At 41.0% G+C, this 18,972-nt stretch overlaps 1 protein-coding gene across 3 annotated transcripts in view; it reads left to right on the top strand.

Annotated features, from left to right (window-relative positions):
• Nucleotides 1-14,722: 14,722 nt before the first annotated feature.
• The window catches only part of VSNL1 (visinin like 1), a 156,229-nt gene continuing 151,979 nt past the window's right edge, over nucleotides 14,723-18,972 (top strand). Inside the window, exon 1 of one of the 3 annotated variants that reach the window (XM_038394154.2) lies at nucleotides 14,723-15,008. The gene's annotated coding sequence lies outside the window, so the exon portion shown is untranslated. Of the gene's footprint in view, nucleotides 15,009-18,516; nucleotides 18,605-18,972 lie in introns of those variants that run through there. The other 2 variants (XM_038394156.2, XM_038394159.2) reach the window with 2 other exon arrangements.

Raw genomic sequence — 18,972 nt, 5'->3', positions numbered from 1 at the left:
CATTATACAAGGCATTGGTGAGACCTCATCTGGAATATTCTGGCCTCCCATGGTTAAAAAAGATGAATTCAAACTAGAACAGGAGCAGAGAAGGGCTACTAGGATGATCCAAGGAATGGAAAACCTACCTTATGAGAGGAGACTCAAAGAGTGTGGTTCATTCAGCCTAACCAAAAAAGGCTGAGGGGATACATAATTGCTTTCTATAAATATGTCAGAAGGATAAATACCAGGAATGGAGAGGAGTTGTTTAAGTTAAGCGCCAATATGGACACAAGAAGAAATGGATATAAACTGGACATCAACAAATTTGGCTTGAAATTAGATGGAGGTTTCTAGCCATCAAAGGAGAAACATTCTGGAACAGCTTTTGAAAGGGAGCAGTGGAGGCAAAAAACCTAACTGGCTTCAAGACTGATCTTAATAAGTTTATGGAGTGGATGGTATGGTGGGACTGCCTACAATAACATGTAGCTGATCTGTGACTGCTAGCAGCAGGACACCAGGTGGGAAGGGTTCTGACTTACTACAGTGAATTCTTTTCTGGGTATCTGGCTGGTGGGTCTGGCCCACATGCTCAGAGTTTAACTGATTTGGAGTCAGGAAGGAATTTTACCCCTGGTCAGATTGGCAGAGACCCTGGGGGCTTTTCATCTTCCTCTGCAGCATGGGACATTGATTACTTGCAGGTTTAAACTAGTGTAAATGGTGGATTCTCTGTAACTTGAAGTTTTTAAATCATTATTTGAGGACTTCAGTAAATCAGCCAGAGCTTGTGGGTCTATTACAGGAGTGGGTAAGTGAGGTTCTGTGGCAAGCAATGTACAGAAGGTTAGATTACATGATCATCCTGTCTGACCTTAAAGTATGTGAGTCTAATTTGTTTTCAATGTGTCACAGAATTTTGTATTGACAATACATAACTTGCACTGTACAAATTGTCAGGGGCGATTATGACTTTGACTGTTGGGTTTGAGACAAATGGGAGTTTTGGTGCTTTGAGGCTTTTGTCAGGTTTTGCAAAAGTTTGGGATTGTGAGACGGAATAAGTAGTCCAGCTGGATATTTCTGTCAATGACAGAAAATCTGAGGAAGAGATTGGCTTTAAATTAATATGAATAAGACAGATGACTTAATATTGGTGGGGAGAAAGGGGACATAATTTTGTTTTGTATAAAATATGGAGGAATTTTACAATTTTTTGTTTAGCCCAGCTTTCTCTTCTATGATCTGCACGTGTCTAGATGTTCGGATGAACACATTTTATATCTAATGGATACACAAACACAAGTTTCACATCTCCATGGACAAAAAATTGTTTTTCAAATGTACAAATGTTGATCCAAATCTGATTGTGCCAAATAGAAGGGGGACCAAACTTTGTTCAGACAGGCTGGGTAGAGTGGTCAGGATGGTGTTAAACCGGTGATAAAAGGGGAGGCTAAAAAAAGGGAAGATATGAGCACTCAGCACAATACCGAGAGGTGAGAATATAATTAATCAAGGAACCAAGGATATGAAGAGAGGAAATTCTTGATTTGCCTATACACCAGTGCTAGGAGCCTGGGTAACAAACAAGAGGAATTGGAATTGCTCATTTAGGAGCATAAATTTAATCGAGTTGGTATTACTGAAATCTGGAGGAATGGATAACTCAGAAGAAAATGATCTTGAATACTTGTGGATCAATGTCCTAACAGATAGAGCACAAGATGGGGAACTAGTTGGTGTCTGCTGTAAACCACCAAATCACACTGGGGACAGGATGACTGCTTCCTTATGCACTTATCTACAATGTGTAGGGGGGAAAAGCTTGTGTGATCATAGAGGACTTCAATTTGAGTGACAGAGGTCTCATGCTGCCAATACTAAAACATCCTTGGAATTTCTAAACATTATAGATGACAGTTTCCTAACTCAAGAAGTGTTACAGCCAACACAGTGGAATTCTATATTAGACCTTTTTCTAACAGATAAAGAAGAAATAATCACAGAACTAAAAGTCTTGGAATACTGGAAAGTTCCAGAAGACTGGAAAAAAGTTAATGTGCCAATATTTAAAAGGGGTAAAAGGATGATCCAGATAATTAGAGACCTGTCAGTCTGACATTGATCCAGGGCAAGATAATAGAAAGACTGATATGGGACTCAATTGGTAAAGAGTTAAAGGAAGATAATATAATTAATGCTAATCAACATGGATTTATGGAAAATAGATCATTTCAGACTAACTTGATATCTTTTTAATAAGATTACAAGTTTGGTTGGTAAAGGTAATAATATTGAAGTAATATACTTAAAGTTCTGCATGGCATTTGACCTGGTACTACATGAAATTTTTATTAAAAACCTAGAAAGATATAAGTGAGCATGGCATACATTAAATGGATTAAAAACTGGCTAACTGACAGATTGCAAAATGCAACTGTAAATGGGGAATCATCATCAAATTTAGGTTTCTATGAGGTTCCACAGGGATTATTTCTTGGCCCTATGCTATTTAACATTTTTAGTAATGACCTGGAAGAAAACATAAAATCATCACTGATAAAGTTTGCAGATGACAACAAACGCGTGGGAGTGGTAAATAATGAAGACAATAGGTTGCTGATATACAGCAAAATGTATTATTTGGTAAGTTAGGCTCAAGAAAACAATATGCATTTTAACAGAGCTAAATGTAAATGTCTACGACTTGGAGCAAAGAATGTAAGCCATACTTAGAGGATGGGGGGAATCTATCCTGGGAAGCAGTAACACCAAAAAAGATTTGGGGTTTGGGGTGGATAAACAGCTGAATCTGAGCTCCCAGGGTGATACTGTGGCCAAAAGGGCTAACACAATCTTTGGATGCATAAACAAGGGAATATCAAGTAGAAGTACAGAGATTATTTTACCTCTGTAGTAGGCACTGGTATGACCACAGTTGGAATACTGTATCTAGTTCTGGTGCCCACAATTCAAGAAGGATGTAGATAGATTGGTGAGAGTTTGGAGAAAAGCCATGAGAATGACTGAAGGACTAGAAAACATATCTTATAGTGATAGACTCAATGAGCTCAATCTATTTAGTTTGACAAAAAGAAGGTTAAGTAGTGACTTGATCACAGTCTATAAGTACCTGCATAGGAAGCAAATATTTAATAATGAGCTCCTCAATCTAGCAAAGAAAAGTAAAACAATCCAAGGGCCGGAAGTTGAAGCTAGACAAATTCAGGCTCAAAATAAGGATATATAAGTTTTATTATATTTTTAAAATACAACAAATATATTAAAATCCAAGATTCATCATAATACATAAAGTAAGTAAAGAGGGTTAGGATAAAGGGAAAGGAGGGGAAATGACCTATCTATCTTCATGGTCTATATTAATCACAGACCTCTAAAGGGTCAGCTCAAATTGTTTTGAATTTCTTGGACATTACCCTTCTTTGGAATGCCAGTTGTTTGTTTGCTGTTACGTCAGCCATATCACTGAGCCAGGCATCAGTGTTTGATGGAAATCGACTTTTCCATTTTTGAAGGATTAATTTTTTAGCAACCAAAGCTGCATATTGGAACCATGTCACCTTTTTTACAGGTAAGCTTCAGTTATCAGGAATATATCCAAGAACAAAAACTTACAGAGGAGGGCTCCAATTTAGCATCCAATATCAATTTGGTCCTTTGACTAACCTCATACCAGAAATTCTTGATGCAAGGGCTCTCCCAAAAAATATGAGTTTATGAAGTACAAAGGGACTATAACACCAACATTTCCAACAGCAGTCACCATTTATGAGGCTCATTGCCATTAGCCTGCGTGGGGATATAGTATATTCAAAAAAGTGTCCTTTCATGAAGAAGCCATAGTCTCGGGTCTACAGTTGCTTTTTTAACTTTAGATACACTTGTATTCCATGGAGTTGAAGATAGCTGTATATCCAAATCTCTATTCCAAGCAATTCTCAAATTATCAAACTTTGGCAAAGCTTTTTGGATCAGAAAATTATAAAAGGATACCACTGGTTAAGTAAATCCAGGAAGTTTCCTCCAACACAATAAAAGTTCTGGAGGTTCTGGAACTCCCAATGCATCCCGTCCAAATACATTGGTAAGTAAATGCTTTAAATGGAGATAGTTCCATGCTCCGAAGCAAGGCAAGCCAAATTATTGCTGAAGATCTACAAATGATTTAAATTTATCATTATAAATTAGCTGTGACACAGTCATAATTCCTCTCTCCATCCAATCCCTCCACATCACAGTTTTGCCAATCATATGCATACATTTTTAACAGTGAGAATACCATTGGAACAACTTAACAAGGGTCATGGTGGATTCTGCATCACTGATAATTTTTAAATCAAGATTGGATGTTTTTCTAAAAGATATGATCAAGGAGTTATTTTGGGGAAGTTCTATGGCCTGTGTTATAAAGGAGGTCACACTAGATAATCACAATGGTCCCTTCTGGCCTTGGAATCTATGAGCCAATGAAAATTTAATATGAACACAAAGTGTTCTCATAAATATAGCTATGGTCTAGTCAGTATGTTCTTCTTCCAAGATTCCTGATTCAAGAGCACTGATTCATTACTGCTGTCTAGAAGTAAAATAAATTAACAAATATTTTTTCAGGAATTAAGACTATTATGAAAATTTGTCATTGTTATATTTGGACCCAGAAGAGAAGGAGATAGACAGACATAGAGGGAACTGAAAGAAAGCTGTTTACTATGTTGGCTTTATTTTTCTGGTACAAAATCTGAAACCATCATGAAAGTGAGGCTTTGCACTGCCGGGCGAGGAAGGAGTGCTTATATATTTAAAGTTACAGGACATCACATTCCTCCACCCTACTTTAAAAAATTTCCCAAATATATACACACATTATCATTTACATGGCTAACATAAGCCACTATATATGCTAATTAAAAGTTGCAGGTGGACTACTGCAGACTCTCAAATTCCCGGGAATTATTCTGCCATGGAATAGCAACTCACTAACTAAACAATTTATTAGTTCAAGCATACTCCTGGTTTTTGCATTCTCTTGGGATAACATGGTGATAGTGGTATGGCAGGAACAGTTTGGGGTAAAGAATCAACAGGATATGGTTCCAAAGTTTCTTTAAAATCATCATAATTAGAGTTGTAAAAGAAGGTTTGATTAGAGGAACAAAAAGTCCTGCTGGAACATCCCTGGACTTGGGTACTTGTCAAGGCTGCAACTGGTCGTTTCCATAAAATACCCTGGGATAGTTTAACCACAGACAAAACAGGTTGCATGCATTTTACAAGTTCTCCAAGTACACATTTTATTCCACAATCCTAGTTGCGAGTCCACAGTAAGTCTCCTACTTGAAAAGAATGATGACAAGTATCACATCATTGATCAATTTGCACAACTTGGGATTTGGCTACATGTGAAGAAACATTAGGACATAGCAGATCTCAATAGGTACGCAAAGGCCACTTCAAGAAAAGTGTTGCAGGTGACTCCTGAGTAGTAGCATGTGCGTGTTCCTGTATACAATCAAGAAATTGTCCAATTTCTGCTCATGACTCAGAATAGACTTGTTCACTCTTAAGACATGCTTAAGTGTTTGTACAAAATGTTCTGCTAGTCCATTTGTAGAAGGATGGTATGGAGCAGAATGTATGTGCTGAACTTCAGTTGAAGATGGGAACCTCTGAAATTTTTCAGATCCATTCTCACTCACCAACTATAACAGTCAACCAAATTGACTAAACAAGGTACAAAGATATCCAGTGGTCTTGGTAACTGCAGTAGAAATCACTCAGAAAACTTCTGGCCACTTTGAATAGGCATCAACACTGACCAAAAACATATAACTGTTTAAAGATCCAACAAAGTCCACGTGAAAATGTGTCCAAGGAGTCTGAGGCCATGATGAGCTGGGCCAGGATCATGCTGAATTTGCTGACACATAGTACAGCACTTCGCTTTCCTCTCAATATTTTTGTCAATCCCTGGCCCCCGACATGACTCTGGACTATGGCCTTCATCCATACAATGCCAAAATGACCTTCTTGAAGAAAAGGAGTACTTGTGGCACCTTAGAGACTAACAAATTTATTAGAGCATAAGCTTTCGTGAGCTACAGCTCACTTCATCGGATGCATTTGGTGGAAAAAACAGAGGAGAGATTTATATACACACACACAGAGAACATGAAACAATGGGTTTATCATACACACTGTAAGGAGAGTGATCACTTAAGATAAGCCATCACCCACAGCAGGGGGGGGAAAGGAGGAAAACCTTCCATGGTGACAAGCAAGGTAGGCTAATTTCAGCAGTTAACAAGAATATCAGAGGAACAGTGGGGGTGGGGTGGGGGGGAGAAATACCATGGGGAAATAGTTTTACTTTGTGTAATGACTCATCCATTCCCAGTCTCTATTCAAGCCTAAGTTAATTGTATCCAGTTTGCAAATTAATTCCAATTCAGCAGTCTCTCGTTGGAGTCTGTTTTTGAAGCTTTTTTGTTGAAGTATAGCCACTCTTAGGTCTGTGATCGAGTGACCAGAGAGATTGAAGTGTTCTCCAACTGGTTTTTGAATGTTATAATTCTGACGTCTGATTTGTGTCCATTCATTCTTTTACGTAGAGACTGTCCAGTTTGGCCAATGTACATGGCAGAGGGGCATTGCTGGCACATGATGGCATATATCACATTGGTAGATGCGCAGGTGAACGAGCCTCTGATAGTGTGGCTGATGTGATTAGGCCCTATGATGGTATCCCCTGAATAGATATGTGACAGAGTTGGCAACGGGCTTTGTTGCAAGGATAGGTTCCTGGGTTAGTGGTTCTGTTGTGTGGTGTGTGGTTGCTGGTGAGTATTTGCTTCAGATTGGGGGGCTGTCTGTAAGCAAGGACTGGGTCTATCTCCCAAGATCTGAGAGAGCGATGGCTCGTCCTTCAGGATAGGTTGTAGATCCTTGATGATGCGTTGGAGAGGTTTTAGTTGGGGCTGAAGGTGATGGCTAGTGGCGTTCTGTTGTTTTCTTTGTTGGGCCTGTCCTGTAGTAGGTGACTTCTGGGTACTCTTCTGGCTCTGTCAATCTGTTTCTTCACTTCAGCAGGTGGGTATTGTAGTTGTAGGAATGCATGATAGAGATCTTGTAGGTGTTTGTCTCTGTCTGAGGGGTTGGAGCAAATGCGGTTATATCGTAGCGCTTGGCTGTAGACATGGATCGAGTGGTATGATCTGGATGAAAGCTAGAGGCATGTAGGTAGGAATAGCGGTCAGTAGGTTTCCGATATAGGGTGGTGTTTATGTGACCATCGCTTATTAGCACCGTAGTGTCCAGGAAGTGGATCTCTTGTGTGGACTGGTCCAGGCTGAGGTTGATGGTGGGATGGAAATTGAAGAGCTTCCAAAACCTGAGATTGAAGTAATTTTGGAATGATAACTTGCATTCCTCATAAAATGCAACTGTGATTCACAGATTTAATAATTTTATTAAGATAATGTTGAAGTAAAAAGAAAACGGTACAGAGTTTAGGCATAGAAGTTTCTGGTTATCAGGGAATAAGGTACAGATTATCAAGGGGTGCGAAATTCAGTTTAGGAGCGAGTGGCGTAAGGAATTCATAATCTGCAATCTCCCCGATTGGGGATAAAAGTTTAACGGGCCAAAGTTCAAACATTGAGATATGGGGGTATGTTGTCCATATGGTGGCTATGTTCATTGTGGAGTATAATGAGTGGATACGATGATGAGGATGGATCTACCCTCATTTGGTGGGATTTAATGTTCAGTGAGTTTATGGTTCCAGTTCATATGGTTCAATGGAAAAATTCACACTGATTTAACACAAATTGTGTTAACTGGGGATTCTTATGATCCAACACTGTACCTTTTAGTACCATTCCTTTCACAAGCACATCATCCTTAGCAGTTTCTTTGTTGATATCTGTTAGCAATAGGTAACCTATCCATCAAATTGAGATAAAATACTTTGTCCAAAGTTTCTTTGGGTTGACAGGAGCTTGGGCATGGCAGGCACAACAGCCCATTAGCATTGTCATGCTGAGTCCCTTTAAGGAATTGAATAGTATAGGAATGAGCTGAAAGTAGCAAGTACTATAATTGCATAAGAGCAGCAGCTAATGACAGAATCCCATCTTTTGGTCCAAGAATTGAAAGTAATGATGATCCATCAGCAATGTAAATAAGATAGGAAAGGAACATCCGAATTCAAAAGATCATGCTGAGAGCTTCTTGCTCTATTTGCACATATTTTTTCTCAGGTATAGCAAATGTTTGTGAAACTAAGGCAATTGGTTTCTCCATGCCATCAGAAAATATGTAGGAAAGAACTGCACCCACTCCATTAAGTAAGCCTTGTAAAATACCTCGGTAGTAGGTAAGTATTATTATCCGAGCCATCGCTCTCTCAAATCTTGGGAGACAGACCAGTCCTTGCTTACAGACAGCCCCCCAATCTGAAGCAAATACTCACCAGCAACCACACACCACACAACAGAACCACTAACCCAGGAACCTATCCTTGCAACAAAGCCCGTTGCCAACTCTGTCCACATATCTATTCAGGGGATACCATCATAGGGCCTAATCACATCAGCCACACTATCAGAGGCTCATTCACCTGCGCATCTACCAATGTGATATATGCCATCATGTGCCAGCAATGCCCCTCTGCCATGTACATTGGCCAAACTGGACAGTCTCTACGTAAAAGAATGAATGGACACAAATCAGACGTCAAGAATTATAACATTCAAAAACCAGTTGGAGAACACTTCAATCTCTCTGGTCACTCGATCACAGACCTAAGAGTGGCTATACTTCAACAAAAAAGCTTCAAAAACAGACTCCAAGGAGAGACTGTTGAATTGGAATTAATTTGCAAACTGGATACAATTAATTTAGGCTTGAATAGAGACTGGGAATGGATGAGTCATTACACAAAGTAAAACTATTTCCCCATGGTATTTCTCCCTCCCACCCCACCCCCCACTGTTCCTCTGATATTCTTGTTAACTGCTGGAATTAGCCTACCTGCTTGTCACCATGAAAGGTTTTCCTCCTTTCCCTCCCCTGCTGTTGGTGATGGCTTATCTTAAGTGATCACTCTCCTTACAGTAAATGCATCCGATGAAGTGAGCTGTAGCTCACGAAAGCTTATGCTCTAATAAATTTGTTAGTCTCTAAGGTGCCACAAGTACTCCTTTTCTCCTTACAGTGTGTATGATAAACCCATTGTTTCATGTTCTCTGTGCGTGTGTATATAAATCTCTCCTCTGTTTTTTCCACCAAATGCATCCGATGAAGTGAGCTGTAGCTCACGAAAGCTTATGCTCTAATAAATTTGTTAGTCTCTAAGGTGCCACAAGTACTCCTTTTCTTTTTACTAGGGATAAACTCAGACACAGAAAGCTTATGTGACCAGACCAAAATCGTGCAATAAGGCTGGGGCAAGGCTACTGAGAATAGAGCAGAAGTGGGAAGAATTTAGATTATTAGTATTAATGTTATTTGTTTTGCCTCAGTTCTTATGGTCATTGTAAAAAAAGAAAATCCTTAGGAGAGATTTATTAATTAATCAATTAATTAATTGATAATGAAAATTACATAATTATATGTGTGTAATAACAAATACATGGATATATGTAAAATGTAATTATGTAATCAAACGCAATTTGTGTTGATTCTTGGTTATATTATATATAATCTTTAGTCATAATGAAATTAATAACATTGGTCACACACACTTTTTTTTTCTCCAGAGCATCAAGGATTTCACCCCCTCAAACTGTGTTGTGTCGCTAGCAGCCTTGGTTAATCAAAAAGTCCTGAAGTAGCCTCTTCTTGTCAATTTGTACAGCTGCACTGCTGCTTTCAATTTGCTGCAAAACAGGTAAGTGAATTTTGGCCTTAAGAAACTGCTGCCAAGAAGGAGGGGGAAAAGGAGTAAAATGTAAGGGAAATCACTGTTAAGAATGCATCACATGCATTTGAGAATATTAGGAAATATGTATATAGATATAATATATATTTCTTCTAGTTATAGTTAATCTGTTATTACTGCCTGTACAATACATATGTGTGGAGGGGTCTTGCAAACGTTCAATACACAATTGAGAAGGGAAATGTAACCACTTAAAAAGTTCTCTGCAATTATTTGTGTCTGTTAAAACAGGAGGATTTAGTAAAAACAAAACAAAGCAAAGCATCTTATTAACCACAAGCTACCTGCTGAGAGATTGAGTACCTAAAGATCCTCTTGGAAGACTCATGAATGCAGCTTTTAATATCTGAAGTCTCTGTTCCTTGGGGTTGCAATGTATGTTGAGGTGGGGGAGAAGAATGGAGGAGGAAGCATGTATTCCTGTCAGACTTTGCTCCTTTGCAAATTCTGACATTTCATACATTTTTTTCTCCTTCAAAAATTCAGAAATCCAAAAGTGCAATTTCTGACAGATAATAGACGGCAGGGACTGCCTGTTATTATATGGGTGTACTATATTACTATTACTATTATATGTGTGTATTATATGTGTATATCATAAAAGAGCCTTTTCTGACCTATATGCTACTGTAATAATAATTGTAATAGAGAGCTGTGGCAGAAACTGAATCTCTTCACGAGCGCCCAGCAAGTTTGTTGTCCAGAAGGGTGTCGCGGTGAAATGAAGTTTGAGAACCCCGGATCTAATTATCTAAACATGTTCCAGATAGGCGTAACTTTTGTGAATGATTCATATAATGGTATAATTTATCAATATCTTTAGAAAGAACATTTAGTGAACAGTGAGAAAGGAGAGTCTAGTAGTTAGGCCATTTGCCTGGGTCTCTAGAGACTCAGGTTCCATTCCCTGCTGCACCACAGATATCTTCTGTGATCTTATCACTCAGTATCTCTGTGATTATACTATCTATAAAATGGGGATCATAGTACTTCATAGGCATAATCTGAGGAATAATATTTAAAGGATTGTAAAATGATCAGATGCTATGGTATGGGGGTCATATAAGTACCTAAGATAAAAAATAATAAAGCACCTGGTCTCGCATTTATGCTTCTATCCCTACACATTCCTGTTCAATGAGAAACTCTAATTTGTACTAAATACAAAAACTCTGAATCAGATCCTGACCTAATGTAAATTGCTATAGCTCCACTGTAGTCAGTCTGGTCTTTAGTTTCAAAAGCCACTTAAAGTTGCTAAGGACTTGTCACATAGTGCAGCAATGTGCCCAATGGGTTGTGAACTGAGTCATGTAAACCCTACTGGCACCCACAAAAAGTTCTCTGGTGTGCGTTAGTGGATGCCAGCAGGCTCTATGTGGGTCACTTAGTGCACTTTACATTGGTATGCATTAAAATTCACCATCACTCTGGTTGCATTGGCGCACTATGTAGACAAGTCCAAAATGACAATGGTTTACATTATTTACACTATCAAAGCACTCCATAGGAAGGAAATGAAAAATCTTACATTGTCCACACTGGGTCTGATTCTCCCTAACTTTACATATTGTGTGGTCATTTGCATCCATTTACAGTAAATGCAAAGTGAGTATACAATATTAAAATTCTGATCTGTTAATGTTTCATACCCATTTACCACAAGCTCTAAGTGACTACCTGAGGCAGAGGGCAGCAGAAAGCCAAATGCCTTATTCTTACTCTGCCCTATTTTATCACTATTTATTATTGTTTGAAATCTTAACTTTGTTATGTAAGTTATTTCTTTTAAAGGATACATATATATATTTAGATAGTAAATATTATCAGTTAATACATTAGTTGATTGACAGTAGAATTTCTGTAATATGCTTATTATTACTGTTTCTTATTAATAATATTGTATGTTTTAAGTTTAATAAGAAATGTTTATTAGAGTTTTGATTTAAAGAAAAATTAAGTTTGCATATAGACTTGCATTGAGGCTTATCAGTGTAGTGTGGCAGGTATATTTTATTTACATATATTTCTTATTCAAAAAGGTTTTTGTGTTGCATTTATATTTTAAGATTATGGATAAAAGAATGGGCTAATGTTTTCAAAAATGACTAGTGATTTTGCATGCTCCAGATTGGGAATAGCTAGATAAAGAAAACAGATTTTGTTTTAAAATGTGTTTGCAAATATATTTTAACTAACATGATTTTAAACAGGACTTTGCATCTCGTACACACAGGGCAAATCATATTTAAAAACATATGACATGACTTGTCCTATCTATAATATGCGTAAAATTCTGCCCATCTTTAAGTCAATGGGTATTTTGGCATTTTCTTCTATGGACCCCTATACGCAAAGTCCAGTTCAAAATTGTTTTAGTTAAAATATGTTAAGTTGTGTTTTAAAACACATTAGCTATTTGCCTACATTAGAGATGGGAAAAGAGGCCTGATTTTTCAGATGTGTGTTCAGTACCACGTCCCTTTCAGGTGTCTAAGTTGGACACTCAGAAATAATAACATGGTTTTACTGGTGGGAGGCAAAGTAGTATCATGAATCAGAAACTGGATAAAAGATAGAAAATATTAGTAAAAAAGGTCAATTTTCATCATGGCTAAAAGTTAATAATCCGGTGCCACAAGATTCCATACTAGGTGCTATAAGGATATGGAAAACAGGGTGAGCAATGAGTTGGCAAAATGCGCAGATGATTCAAAATTATTTAAATTAATCAAGACTAAAGAAAAATGTCAGGAATTTCAGAGAGCTCTAACTGAGGCAGGTGAACAAACAACACAAGAGTGGATGAAATTCTATTTCTTTTTATTGAGAGAGACAAGGTGGGTGAAGTAATATCTTTTATTGGACCAACTTCTGTTGGTGGAAGGGACAAGCTTTTGAGCTTGACGGTGCTCTTCCTCAGGTCTGAAGAAGGTAACCAGATTGTTCAAGCTAAATACAAGATAGATCAGATTGTTAAGCATGTTCATATCCCGGGACCTCCACGGCTATAACAATATTGCAAACATTACTTCTTATTATTTTAAATGTTTTTGTTTTGTAAATTATGTGGTAAGTAATCTTGCTATCTAAGTAAACTTTGTCATCTCAAGTGGTTTTGTGTCCTGGAATTTTCTCAGCTTCCCCCCCCATTTATTTTTTTTTAATTGTCAAGTAAATAAAGATACAATTTTTAAAATGCTACAAATCAGATCTACTGGAAACTCTTAAGGGGAAGTATTGTATCTTCCTATGTATTCGTACAATGCCTAGCAGAATTCAGCCTTGAACTTGGTTGGGCCTTTGGCACTTCACATACAAATATATTAACAGTAATAATTATAATGATTATTAAACTGCGTTAAATCATTGTGTGCAATTAAATAATATCTTTCTTCAGATCCTTGCTTAAAAACTCTTCTCTAGTGTGATGCCTAAAAAAACCCTCTAAAATGGTCAGACATCTGGTTTCCATGCGTAGTGCTTTTCACAGTTAGCATTACAGTATTTCCTTTGCTCCCTTTGTCCTGTTTGTTGTATCCATCTACAGTCTTACACTTTGGATTTATGTATTGTTTCAATGAATGCATTACGAACTGTCAGTGGGACTAGTCCAGCTGTGTAAAGTTAATCAGCCTGTGAATCTTTGCCGGATCAAGGGTCATAGATTATAAAACCTTCAGGGCAGGGATTGTCTCTTTGTTACATGTCTGTATAGTGCCTCGTACAAGGGGGCCCTGGCCTCTATGTGCTAGCGCAATACATTTTTTATGTTAATATTAATAACAAGATAAAGAAGGGGGTCAGTCCACCTGTTTATATCATATTAATGAAGGAACATGGCTAGCTAAATTAAAATAGTCAGCTAACATCCATTTTCTTATAGAAAGTTTGAAATTGTTGTGGAAATAACAGTCAGTGACAATGCACTCGTCTACAAGCAATAAAACAGCCCAGTGTGGGTGGTAGAGGGTGTGTAGATGGCGCTTTTGTGAAAGCAATGTATTGCCCCAATATTTTTTTCTTTAACCTCTGAAGAAATTCAGAGACAAAACAGACTATATTCCCCATCCATTTTAATGTTCATGATGGACAACAGTATATTTGATCATTTCTTAAGGTGACCTGTCCTGAAGATGAAAGAAAAATTGAGTGTCACAGAAGGTCTGAAAAGGTGATGTTCAAAACCAAAAAAAACCCTCTTTTACCTTAATCCCTGTCTTCCCCCGTTTCTTTCCTCCGCCCCCTCTCCAGATATGCTCCCCAGTACCCTCCCTTCTTTGCTCCTTTCCACTTTCCCTATGCACTTACTCACTTGCTTCCCCCTCCCCAAATGTTTGCTCTTCCCCGACGACACATTTTTGCACCACTCTCTGTTGTGATTTTTGTCCCCTGCCTTTGTCCTCCTCGATTTTGTTGGTCTTTCCGTGATCGCCCCTCTTTTCTCGCTCCCCAGCGTGGTAGCCCGCCAGCTTCCCCGCCTCAATGGTTTTGCTCCTTTCCCCCCCTTTTTTTGGCCTTCCCTCTGTTTCACTGATCTCGTCACTCGGTTTTGCTCCTCCACCCACTCGCCCTTCCTGTTCTATCTCCCTTCTGAGTCGCCCCCTCCCGCCCTTTGGTTCGTTTCCTCTCCCCTGCCCCGCCCCCGGCCCCCCCACGCGGCTCTGCTCAGGGATCCGATCTCTAAGGGCAGGTGAGAGCAGAAGCAAGAGCAGCGGCCTCACTGTTGCGAATGCGCATGCTCCTATCCCTCGGCGAACCAAATCTCACACCCCGTCGGCTCGGGGAACGGGCAGCGCGTGCGCAGGCAATCCATCCAGCAAGGGACCCTTGAATTTCTCTGGGATTCCCGAATTAGCAGTGCAGAGCAAAGCGGAGGACCGTGTGAAGCAGCTGCTGGGCTGGCAGGCGCGCTCTAAAGGGGATTAAGCCGCAGAGAGAGCGGGAGAGGCAGGGACCGATTCACCATTGACCTGAATTAAACACTTCTCTCTCTCTCTAAAAATCTGCCCTTTTGAGTTTTATCCTTTGCATCAGGTGACAGCACATAGCGCAAACTGTAAGTGTTCCCTTTGCTCTTGGATGCTAATTTAGGGTTCATGATGGGGTTGGAATTTCTTGCGCCGATGTATCTTCTGCATGGATGCGGTGAACTTGCATGGTTACAGTAGAAGTGTGCTGTTGATTTTGCATTATTCTGCTGTTTGCTAGCAATAAAGGATGAAGAAAAGGAGTACTTGTGGCACCTTAGAGACTACAAATTGATTTGAGCATAAGCTTCGGGAGCTACAGCTCACTTCATCGGATGCATTTGGTGGAAAAAAAAAATAAAGGATGAGGGGCGACATCTCGTGATTGTGAAAAGAGAAAGTGAATTGTGAGGTGTTTGCCTGCACGACATTTAAGGATTAGGATTACTTTTTAAAGTCCGCTAGGGGGGTTTGACAGGGGGAGGAGGAGTATAACTACATATGATTTCTAAATCTATAATTGAACCTTTCCCTATATACATACATCTCTAGATGCAGATGGCGAGTGTGTTCTGTTTCTGATAGAAGTGGGGGATAAATGAGAGGGCTGTAAAGTATCAAACTGTCTACATCCTGTCGGGTGCATTTCTTTTACCCCGGAAAAGTGGCAGAAGTGTCTGCTAGTGAAAGCGGAGTGAACTGGAATAGGATGGAAATAGAAGGAGGCGTTTGTGCCACATGTTAGTACTTAAAAGCTCAAAGCAATATTGGGTTATTTCTGCCTCTTTTTAGCGCTTACAAATAATCGTAACGAGCAAAGTTCTGTAACATTGTTTTACCTTTGTTAATACTTTCTGTGCGTTGTTGTTGTTTATTGACCAAATGGAGGGAAAGTTGTGTCCACAGCAATCCTGCCTTGACCTGTTTTAAAATGAGAGACTGACTGCATATTGATTATGATATAATACTACAACATCAAAGCAGGCATTGATCGCTCGCTTAATAATTGTGTTTGGGCATGTTTTGCTGATAGCCGGAAACCTTTGACATTTCTAATCACTTGAAAAAGCAATAGAGAAAAGTTATTATGTTTTCCAGTGCAAACAGACCATGCGAAAATTAAGAGGAAGATCAGTCGTCCTCTGCAAGGTCATCAAACCCATTGTGAAAAGCAAATTACTAGGAGATCCTGGCGATTACTTTCTTGATAGACTTGGTTTAGTGTGACAGATTTTCGTTTAGTGGTCCACCCTTTTGTGGCATCTGCAAGATATTTTCAGGAAATAAGCTTTGGAATAAGCGCGCTCATCTCACTTCTCTGATGTGGTAAACTGCACGCTGAATGTGCTGCGCTCCTGTTTACTTGGGAATAGGACGAGGTGAAAATGGAGGTGGGTGGAGATAACAAAAGCATTCCAAGTCATTTCCCACAGGAAGGAAGGCGTGAGAAGGAGGGAGAGGAGACGAAAGGAGAATTTCATTTCCAGAGATCAAAACAAAGGAGAGGCAAGTTGAGGCAGATCGGCAGAACTCGTGTGGGAATCGAGGCGTTTTGCTCGGTGACCCAACCAGTCAAGAAAGAAGGTTTCATAAAAGCTGCTGTCGCTGACTGCTCTGTTCTGTGTTATTAAGAAATCTAGCATGTTTTATAGCTAAGGGACGGGGACAGGTCAATCTCTACGGGAATTTAGGCTGGATGTCTCAACGCAGGTAGTACATATAAGGAAGAAAGGCCAGGGCAGCAAAAGTGCAGTTTAAGAATAAAACGTTTTAAAATAACGAGTTAGAGAGCTAAGAGGAAACATATGCGGGGGTATACCTCAAAAGTGGGACCTTCCCTTCTCCTCTCCTTCCATCCCTCCCAGGTATTTGGCCAACCTATAAGAAGCAGATTCCTGAAATTGCAAAGGGAGTTTGTCAGCACATGAACAATTGTGTGTGCTCAGTACAGTTGTGGTTTTTTTAATTGTGTCTCATTCTGCACAGAAGGCTCACGCATAAGTTGAAATATCCAGAATAATGGGATACAGGGGACAGTTTGGTAGAAAGAAGGGGGAAGACGTTGAACACTTCTGGAGGAAACCCCACATTGCCTAACAGCAGCCGTTTAGAGCGAGATCCCTCCTCCCTCAGTATCTTAAGATGCTGCTAGAAATACATGCCAGTCCTTCCCTAGCGTTTCTTCCAGCCCCCCAACTCCTTTCCACACACACACGACCCCCCTGGACCTCCTACTAAAACCCCAACAAGCCCTTCTACACCAACTTTACCTTCTCTTTATTGCCTCTGCGCATACCCCTCCTCCATTCTCCAGGTACCAGATCTCCCTGCAACCTCCTCTGTGCACCCACCAGACCACCCGCATCCCTTTACCAGAACCCAAGCAGCTCACACTTTGCACCTACCAGCCTCCCCCGCCCTTTACCTCCTCTCCGCATACTGGATCGCCACTACAGCTTCTTGCACACGTTTCCCTTGCAGCTCCCTCTTTTCTCTTGCCTGATCCCCCCTGCAGTCCCTTCTCTCCATCCATCCGACCCCCCGCCTCCCGCACTAGTCCCCTCTGCACAGACCAGATCCCCGCGCCACCCTCTCTGCACACAACAGATCCTCTTGCAACCCGTTCTCTGCATACACCAGAGCCCGCTGCAGCCTTCTCTCTGCACGCACGAGACTCCCCCGAGGCTCCGCTTTGCACATACCAGATCCTCCCGCACCTTCTGGATCTGCAGGAATTAGACCCTCCGGGCCGTTCTCTGCACCCTGCAGATTCCTCGCCGTTCCCTCCTCTGCCTCCTACCCCACAAACACGAGCCATTTCTCGTCCGCTGTTACCGACTGCGCTTCCCTGCTTTGCCCTGCGCCTCTCAGCCCATTGACTCGAAGCTGTTGGAGATGTGGCCCTGCGGAACGCGGTCCCGAGCGCAGGAGGCGGAGGCGACCGATGCGCCTTTCTGCTTCCCGGCGATGGGGGGGGGGGGGGGGGGGCGATGCATGGTGGGCTGCACCCTAACGTTATGTAGCTGCGCTGAATCCGCGGCGGTAATTGGCACGGCGCGGGGAGGCCGTAAACCGACCCCGCTGGGGTCCTCCTGCCCCCCCCCCCGACCGGCGCTCTCCCCAGCCCCCTGCGGAGTGGGAGGATTTTTGCCCGCCGAGGGGCACCGCATGCTGAGCAGCCTGTTTCCTACTCATCAAAGTCTGTCGAAAGTTTGACCCTGGGGGGGAGGGCAACCTGAAAACAGCCCCAGCTGGGTATGTTTGGTGGAAAGCGACCTTCCCTTTCCTGCTGGGGCCTCGGCTTCAGCGCGTACAGCCCCAGCATCACCCACGCCAGGTGCCCTGCGCTCCCCCAGAAGCAGGTGGAGGTGGAGGCTTGGCAGGTTAGTTCGTAGCCTTTTCTGGCATCCCCCAGGTCGCGGTGCTCTCCTTGGCGCTCTGTACAACCCGTTAACGTTGCAGGAGGCGGCTGCCCTGTCCTGGTGAGCAGCCTGGCAATGAATCACCGGGCAGCAGCGGCCGCGAAGGCGGATCTGTACTTTTGGAGGCTGCTGCAGAGGCGCAGCAGGTGAGCACGGAGAGCAGCCTTCCGGCGGCTGCCTTCGAGCTGTCAGTCCCCCACTGCAAAAATCTTCTCCCCTCTCCAAGGTGGCCTCAAGATCTGCTGTCGAGAGATAATTTAAAGGTATCGATTTCCGAATTAATTTAGAATCTAAAGATTTTATAGAAAGGCTATTGGAGGAATTAGGGGGATCCGGATATGCAATCTTTTTTAATGAAGGGGAACCCTTTTAGATAACAGTATCACATTTTTAAGGGGAGCCAGTGTCCAAAGATCTACCCATTTTTAATTACAAAGGAAACGATTATTTTCAGGCTTGTGACATGGTGAGTTAGTGAAATATTGAATCGGTGTTTGAATGCTATGCTGTTGCAAGGATGTTCATGTAGCAGATGTATTAAAAGATAGAGGCCCTTTCCTAATGATTTCAGTAGCCACAGTGGTAACATTTTATAGCAATCATTTTTGCGGATCTGAATTCTGCTCTTGTT

This window comes from Dermochelys coriacea, chromosome 3, assembly GCF_009764565.3.
Source record: "Dermochelys coriacea isolate rDerCor1 chromosome 3, rDerCor1.pri.v4, whole genome shotgun sequence".
NCBI classification, from domain to species: domain Eukaryota; kingdom Metazoa; phylum Chordata; order Testudines; family Dermochelyidae; genus Dermochelys; species Dermochelys coriacea.
Note: the sequence above shows the minus strand (reverse complement) of the source record. Positions and strands in the feature narration are given on the sequence as shown.